The 7,761-nt window shown below is 37.9% G+C and overlaps 1 pseudogene; it reads right to left on the reverse strand.

The window, feature by feature from the left end:
- Positions 1-1,298: 1,298 nt before the first annotated feature.
- On the reverse strand, positions 1,299-3,438 carry LOC131324039 (peroxidase 1-like; annotated as a pseudogene).
- Between the last annotated feature and the right edge of the window lie 4,323 nt (positions 3,439-7,761).

Raw genomic sequence — 7,761 nt, forward strand, 5'->3', positions numbered from 1 at the left:
AATGTTGGAGGCCCTCGTTTTTAACATTTTTTGGAGGCCCGAAGCACGTGCTTCCCTGGCCTACCCCTTTAGCCGGCCCTGGTCAGAAGCTCCAGCATCTCCCCATTCCCAACCAGACATTTTTTGCATTTGACATTGTTGTTAGAGGGTGTTGCTTGCATGTTACATTACGTTCCATTATTGCAATTTTGATGGGGTGCCATTACGTAGTATGGTCCTATCTTAATTACTTTTTTAGCAATGCATGATGTTCCGGGTCAGGTTGCACGGACTAATCTCTATAACCCCTTCGACAGTCGTTTCACACGTTAATGCATGAGGATTTTAAGAGAGCAAAACCCCTATGCCCCATCGCAAGACCACTTGGCTAATCCCTCGGACTATATGGTCCAATATTTTTTCTCTGTAACACCCTTTGAAGTTGGTATTGGGGTGTCCACCAAAACCAAGTAGGCAAAGGGGTGTCCGATTATGTTCTCCTTTTCTTTTACTACTTTTTTCCTTTCTCCATCAGGGTGTCCAATTATGTTATTGGAGAAGTTTTTGGTTGCAAATTGGATACCACGTAACAGTATTCAGCACCCATTTGAGCCATTTAAATGTGTTTTGGACGGTCCAAATCCGAGCACTGTCTCTCCTCTTTCCCTCTGCCTGCAGGATCTGGACGGTTCAAAACACGTTTGAACGGCTCAAATGGGAATTTCTCATGTTATTGACACTTGGCACATTCATGACATAAAGAGGGAGAAAGTGGGGGAATTAATTAATTTATGAAATTCCTCAGATGAATACGTGTTGTGTTGGGATGTCCAGGTGCCAATAATAAGATGCCTAGTTTGTCGGTGGGGATAATGAAAAACTGTCGGTGGGGTGGGAGTGGGGATAATGAAAAACTCTCTCTCTCTCTCTCTCTCTCTCTCTCTAAATTCTTAATAATGGGTAGTGGAATCAATCGTTAATAAGCAGTTCTTGAAGATAATTGATTTCCCATTAAAAAAAGATAGTGGTATTGATTAGTTGATAAGATATTGATGTTCGATTCGTTAAAATCTTATTCTAAGTTGACTTATTGTACGTAATAAAGTACTAATTAGTCAAAACACATTTTTAAAAAAATTCGTAGAATCTAAATAAAACAGCTCAAAACTTGGATCAACATGTTCATACCTCATTTAGAAAAAGGAAAAAGAAAAAAAGCCAAGCTACGTAAGTCCGCTAGTGAGACTTGATTAATGCTCATTTGAGAAGACGACTATTGCTAAATAAATTAAGCTCGAACATATTTTTAACTTGTTTAATTAGAACTCTAATGGACAACCCAAAAGGGAATTACCGGGGCACAACGCGTAAAGAACATCACCTATCAAAAAATAAAATAAAATAAAATAAACACGTGAAGAACATCAAATTCAAGTGGAAAAAGAAAAACATCCCAACCGCTGACGTATCCGGGATAACTCACAACTGAATCAACCAAACGGTAACGGGAAGTAAAGGAAAAAGAAAGCAGTTCGCAAGATACCAACTTGAAAATAGAAGAAACCAGCAAAAGCAAAACAACATTTCATAGGTCAATCGATACTACTAATTCATAGCATATCTGATTTATTTGTTAATAACTGCTAATTTACGACACGGCATTTCTTCCTGATCTCCCCATCCTTTCCGGTAAGCAATTCGACGGCTCCCATCTTCTCCATCGACTTGTTAAACTCGAAAAAGAAATCGTCTGTCGACTGCAGCTGTTTCACCATCTCCGCCAATTTTTTATCGGTGAGGAGCGCGGCGTCGGATTGGAACAAACCCTTGTGTTGGTTAAGGATAGTGAAGTAGTGAGTGTCAAATGTGAGGGAGCTACGAGGGTCCATTTCCACAGTTGTTGAGGATTTTGCTGGATTTGGGCACTGTTTTTTCAGGGATTGGGCATAAGTTGGGTTTAGAGAAGGGTCAGAATCGCCTTTTCCCGTGAAATTGTATAGCCTGTTTGAAATTGTTGCACAATGGGCTACTCCAATGGTATGTCCACCTGGTTAAAAGAAAAATGATTCGTTATATCGGAGGGACATGATAGAAAAGTAGGTCAAAATATTTCAAACTTTGGAGTCGATCACTGGAGATTTTTTTGGTCGTTAATTTCAGGGTCCCGCAATTAGTCGAGGGTGTTCTTAGTTTTGTTTTTGGGGCTTGGTTAATAACAATTGAACATGCAAAGCAAATCATGAAAAATATCCCATGATTGATCATATGCCTTTACCTGATAGTACTACAAGATCAGTGGCGCTAAGGCCTTTCTTTGCAAATATTTTCTTGAGAGTGATGAAGTCTGAAAACGGCGACGGAATGTTTCCGGCGACGTCCGACGACAAAGAAATCCTTCCATCTCTTCTTCCGGTGAGAACGTCCCATTTAGGCTGCTTAAACTGCATGCCACCAAGAAAAAAAAAAACTTGTGTAAGGCATACGAAGATATTAGTAGTTGAATGTCATTTTTGTGTGATTATATAAAAAATAGAAAATATTAGTGGTCGAAAATCTTCGTTCTTTTAACTTAGGATCAAATCCTAACCCCGCCACTCATCTATGGGGTCCACATTCACACAGGTGTTTTGTGCACGTTCTTCAAGTTTAATTTTTCTACACATAAAAATACTAAGTTTTTTTTAAGGACTTACAGGGAAGGAAACCAAATCCCTAGCAGCCAAAGCTAGAATATCAGCACAGGAAACAACGCCGGGGCAAACTTGCTCGACTTTAGCCTTGACATCATCTATCACATCGAATCCAGACAGTGTAAGGTTAGGTATCGTATCCTTCTCGGACTTGGTAGTTCCGACCGTGTCCAGCAGTACCGATGCATCGCAACCCTGCCACACATTAGAACAGCAAAATCTTATGTTCAATTAAAATTTGTCATGTATTTTGCACTCTCTTCTCATTTGATATGTAGTGAATACTTTATGATTCATGAAATGTACCAGCTGATTAAAAACTTACGTCTATAGTTGTATCGTGCTTTCAACTAGTGTGTTAATTTTTTTTTTGTGCAATTCTGTGCGTGATTTTGGATCGAATCCACAATATGTAACTGTTGCATCTAATAGCTAGAAAATGGACATACCCTGACAAAACAGTCATGAAAATGCATCCTAAGCAATTTAGCACCCAAACTAGGGTTCTTTTGGGCTTTGCTCCATGTGAGGTTCCTAACCAGCTGCTCAGCTTGTGGGCAGCTCTTCTCATAGAAATTTTTCCTCAACCCATTTGCTTCACACTCCCCTATGAGTGCTCCAAACACAACAAGCTGGCAAACCAACACAATGAAAAACATTTCTCTAGCACTCATTTTGGTTGAAATTAAGCAAAACAAACACAAAAGACATAGGGGTGGCAATAGCAAATTAATTAATTAGGAATTCCAAGTCTCTAAAACTAGACCAATGTATCCATATATAGCACACAAGCTAAAAGGACATAGGATTTTCCTTTTATAGGCAACGAAAATGATAGCCCCCATGAAATCATGAGTTCATGACCATTGTGGGGATCAGAAATATATCTAAGAACTCTTAATTTCTCCTTGATCTTAGCTTGCGGGTCTTGTCAAAGGTGGACTCATTTGTTTATCTTCCCAATGCAACTGTTATCTAGTACGTATACTGGAAGGTTTGTCCGATTGTTAACTTTAGAATTCCGGAATTAACCGAGATGCGCGCAAGCTGGCCCGAACATCCAGCTATAAAAGAAATATTAATTTTCTGAAGTGCTCATGATGAAATAAAATGATCATAGCATAGCAATTAGACATATGATTAGTAATTCCGTGATGATTATATTTCTTCATATCTAAGATTAACTAATGTACGTGATTCTAAATAACACCGACCGTTCGTAGTACCTGATACTCCTCATAGCAATTATAATTGGACGAATGCCTGCATAAAGTGTTTATCTAAATTGTCAGGATATATCCTCTAAGAATGAAAAATAGGCCGGTCCAGTTTTGACAATTTTGCAATTTTGGATTATCTCTGATCCACTTTGATGATAATTAAGAACTATTCATTTCTGTTCAGTAGTTAATGATCATAACCATTTCTAGAATTTTAGTTGAATATTCTGATATTAGAATGCAGTCATCTTTAGCGAAACATACTAGCTAGATTGGACCTCATTAATTTATTTCAACATAAACAAGTTGCGCGTAGTCACATGATGGTCGATTTCCGATCACAATTTTCGCAATTGTTGAGCTTCTCGACAATTCCTAAAAAAAATTAATGATTCCAGTTTGACCCAGAAATGTTAAAACTGGACTGATTTCGATTAAAAAAAAATTTAGAGCATTAGTACACAAAAATTGTCACTGTGGTGTTGTAGATTACATGCAGATGGGGATTTTAAAGGCTGATCAGAATACGCCTCGTGATTCATCATGCGGTAAAAACGAAAAGATTTGACGTTTCTCCATAGACTCGCAGACCTCTCCTATGGGAGCCAAGGTGTACAAAGATTGGAAAGTCTATGGTTCCCGACCCAAATCCCGATCAGAATCCCAATGTCCTGCCGGGTACACTCCGGTCACCAGACGGCCGATCCGAGCCGTCCAAAAATTCTAAAAAAAAAACTGAGTGGGCCGCCGCGGGAATAAACGGCATCCAACGTGTGTACGTAGATGGCCGATCCAAACAATCCATTTTTTTGTTTGGATCAGCCAAAAATGGAGTGTTTGGATCGGCCACTTATACACGTACGTTGGATGCCATTGATTCTCGCGATAGCCCACTCGATTTTTTTTATAGAATTTTTGGACGGCTCGGATCAGTCGTCTGGTAGCCGAAGTGGGCCCGGCGGGACGTCGGGATTCTGATTGGGATTCCTCCCGTCGGAAACTGTAGCACCACTCTACAAAGATATAGCCTAAACACATCGTTACAATGTAAAAAGCTTTGTTTAGTCCAACGGTGGCACATGCACCCACCGTCACGTTTGTCGGTGTTCAAATTGCTGGCAAAAAAAAATAAAAATAAAAATTGCTGGTTGAATCTAATCGTGGCTTACGTTGACTTTTGAGAAATTGATTTACTCCCCATAAATATCAGTCCCTGATGAAAAGGAAGAAAAAATTGTCACATGCATGTTCATTTTCATTAGAAAAAATTATCTCCAACAACCATCCTAACGTGCGAAAAAGGAAAAAAATAAAAATTTGCATCGTTCGATTTAATGGTACTTTGTTTTTTTTGTTTTTGAGAAGGATCAGAAGCTCAAAGCTATAAGATTCGAACTCAATCCGAGAGGTTGGCCTGGTGGTCAAAAACTTAAGGCCAAAGACTTAGGTTTGCTCCCTCACGTTTGAAATTTCTCAAGTACTATTAGCTCATTTGGGTTCAGTCTATGCAGAGTTTTATTCTCGTTATTATTGAGGCCTCCGCTAGTGGACGACGAGATTGGTCTCTCAGGGTTAGTCGAGGACTGCGTAAGCTAGCCAAGACACCTAGTTATATAAAAACAAGATTACGTAAGGGGGAATGACTTCGGTGTCCCTGGTCATTTTGGGGACACCGTAACTTTTGACATAACAAAACTATTATGAGTATAATCAAAACTCATTACAAGCATAACAGAACCATTGTAAAGCATAACCAAAATCATAGTAAGGCATAACTTATTTGTTATGTCTTGGTTGGGTTTAGTTACGCCTTGGTTGGTTTTTTGGATATTCCTTGGTTATGCCTTGTTTGGATTTTGTTATGCTTGTAATTGATTTTAGTTATGCTCCTAATGGTAAAGTTATACCAAAAATTACGGTGTCCCCAAAATTATCGGGGACACCATAGCATCATCCGTAGTAAGGGGGAAGTCTTCAATACACACCCCTTTAAGGTGTGTACCATATGCACCTATTATATGGTTCATATTGTGCCACCCCATAAAAAATTACTTGTAGGACCGGTCATTCATAACATTTTATTTCGTATCGTAACTTTTATACTAAAAATTCGTAACTTTTCATCAATATGATTCGTAACTTTTTAGCAATATATTCATAATATTTTAGGAATCATAATATTTTGATGTATTTCAATGAGAGTGCATATGATACACACCCAAATAAATGGTGTGTATTGTAGCACTTCCCGTAAGTAAGATTTGAACTCAATATGATATTTAGTCCCTGTCTAATAATCAATCTTAGTTGTTTATTTGCTTCTAATTAAGCAAACAACATTAATGTTTTAGAAAATTAGAGGCCGGTCCTTTTTTTTAGGTTTGTTTTGATCCCAATCCTAAATATTATTTTCGAAGCTGCGTAGGCTGGGATATGTCATGTCATAACTTTCTTGCCCTTTTTACTCCGCCTCGTTGATTCAATCCTCACCATCATCAACAAATCCTCTCTCTCTCCCTCTTCCTCTCCAACAACCACCTCCTTTCTCTACCTCTAAACCTGGCATGTTTTCGTCCATGAAGAAGTAAATTCCAAGGCATCCCCTTCATCTCTGACGACGGTAGCAGCTCCGGTGGACCGGTGTCATGTTCTGTCGCCAATGCAGATCTCTCTCTTTGTTAACCACATCATCGCTGTCCTCGTCTTCTTCGTCAATGGCGATGCTCTTCATCCTCCGGTTCATCTTCGGCATCGTGAGCTCCGGCGTCGTCAACTACGCTAGAGCATCGGCGTGATCAAACAACGAATCCGCAATCTACAATCAGTGGCTGCGAGGAAACAATCTTGAGTCGGCAATTACTATAACATTATCTTAGTCGCACCTCTGAAGCTATTAATAATACAGAACCTGTGATTCTGTGTTTCGGTACTTCAATCCGTGGGGGGAAAAAAAAAAATTTGAAGCTTATCAACTGGTACTAATAAAAAACTTGATAAAGCTTATCAACTGGTATATTGAAGCTTGCTCTAGATTCTTCGTGCACATTTAGATTTAGAAAATTATTCTGTGGTTGAATTTTTGTATTTAATATCTATTTGAATTAGGTGAGTTGTCTATGTGAATTGTGTATTTTTTTTATGTGAATTGTGTATTTTTTTATGAGAATTGTGTATTTTTCATGAGAACTGTGTATTTTTCTATGAGAACTGTGTATTATCCATGAGAAGTGTCTATAAGAATTATGTATTTTCTATGAGAACTGTGTATTTTTCTATGAGAATTGTGTATTTTTTTATGTGAACAATGTATTTTTCTATGAAAATTGTGTATTTTTCATGAGAACTGTGTATTTTTCTATGAAAACTGTGTATTGTCCATGAAAAGTGTCTATAAGAGTTGTGTATTTTTTATGAAAATTGTGTATTTTAGTATGCGGTGAAATTATGTGAACTGTGTATTTTCTATAAGAATTGTTCCAAGTTCTCATAGACTCAATTCTCATAGAGACAGTTCTTATAGACACTTCTCATGAAAATAATTCTCATAAAGATAGTTCTTATAGAAACAGTTCCCATAAAGACAGCTCTTATAGGAACAGTTCTCATAGAGTCAATTCTCATAGAAACAGTTCTCATGGAGAGTTTTCATAGCAAAGGGTATTTTTTTAATCTCACATAATTTCATATTCAATATGGATCTTGTTCAGTAGATATCGTTGTGTATTTTCTATAAGAACTGTTTATAAGTACTGTGCATTTTTCTAAGAGAACTGTTTATTTTTTATGAGAACTGTGTATTGTCCATGACAACTATCTCACAGTATTGTCCATGACAACTATCTATGAGAATTGTGTATTTTCTATTACAACGA

Source organism: Rhododendron vialii, chromosome 4a (assembly GCF_030253575.1).
Source record: "Rhododendron vialii isolate Sample 1 chromosome 4a, ASM3025357v1".
In the NCBI taxonomy this organism is placed as follows: domain Eukaryota; kingdom Viridiplantae; phylum Streptophyta; class Magnoliopsida; order Ericales; family Ericaceae; genus Rhododendron; species Rhododendron vialii.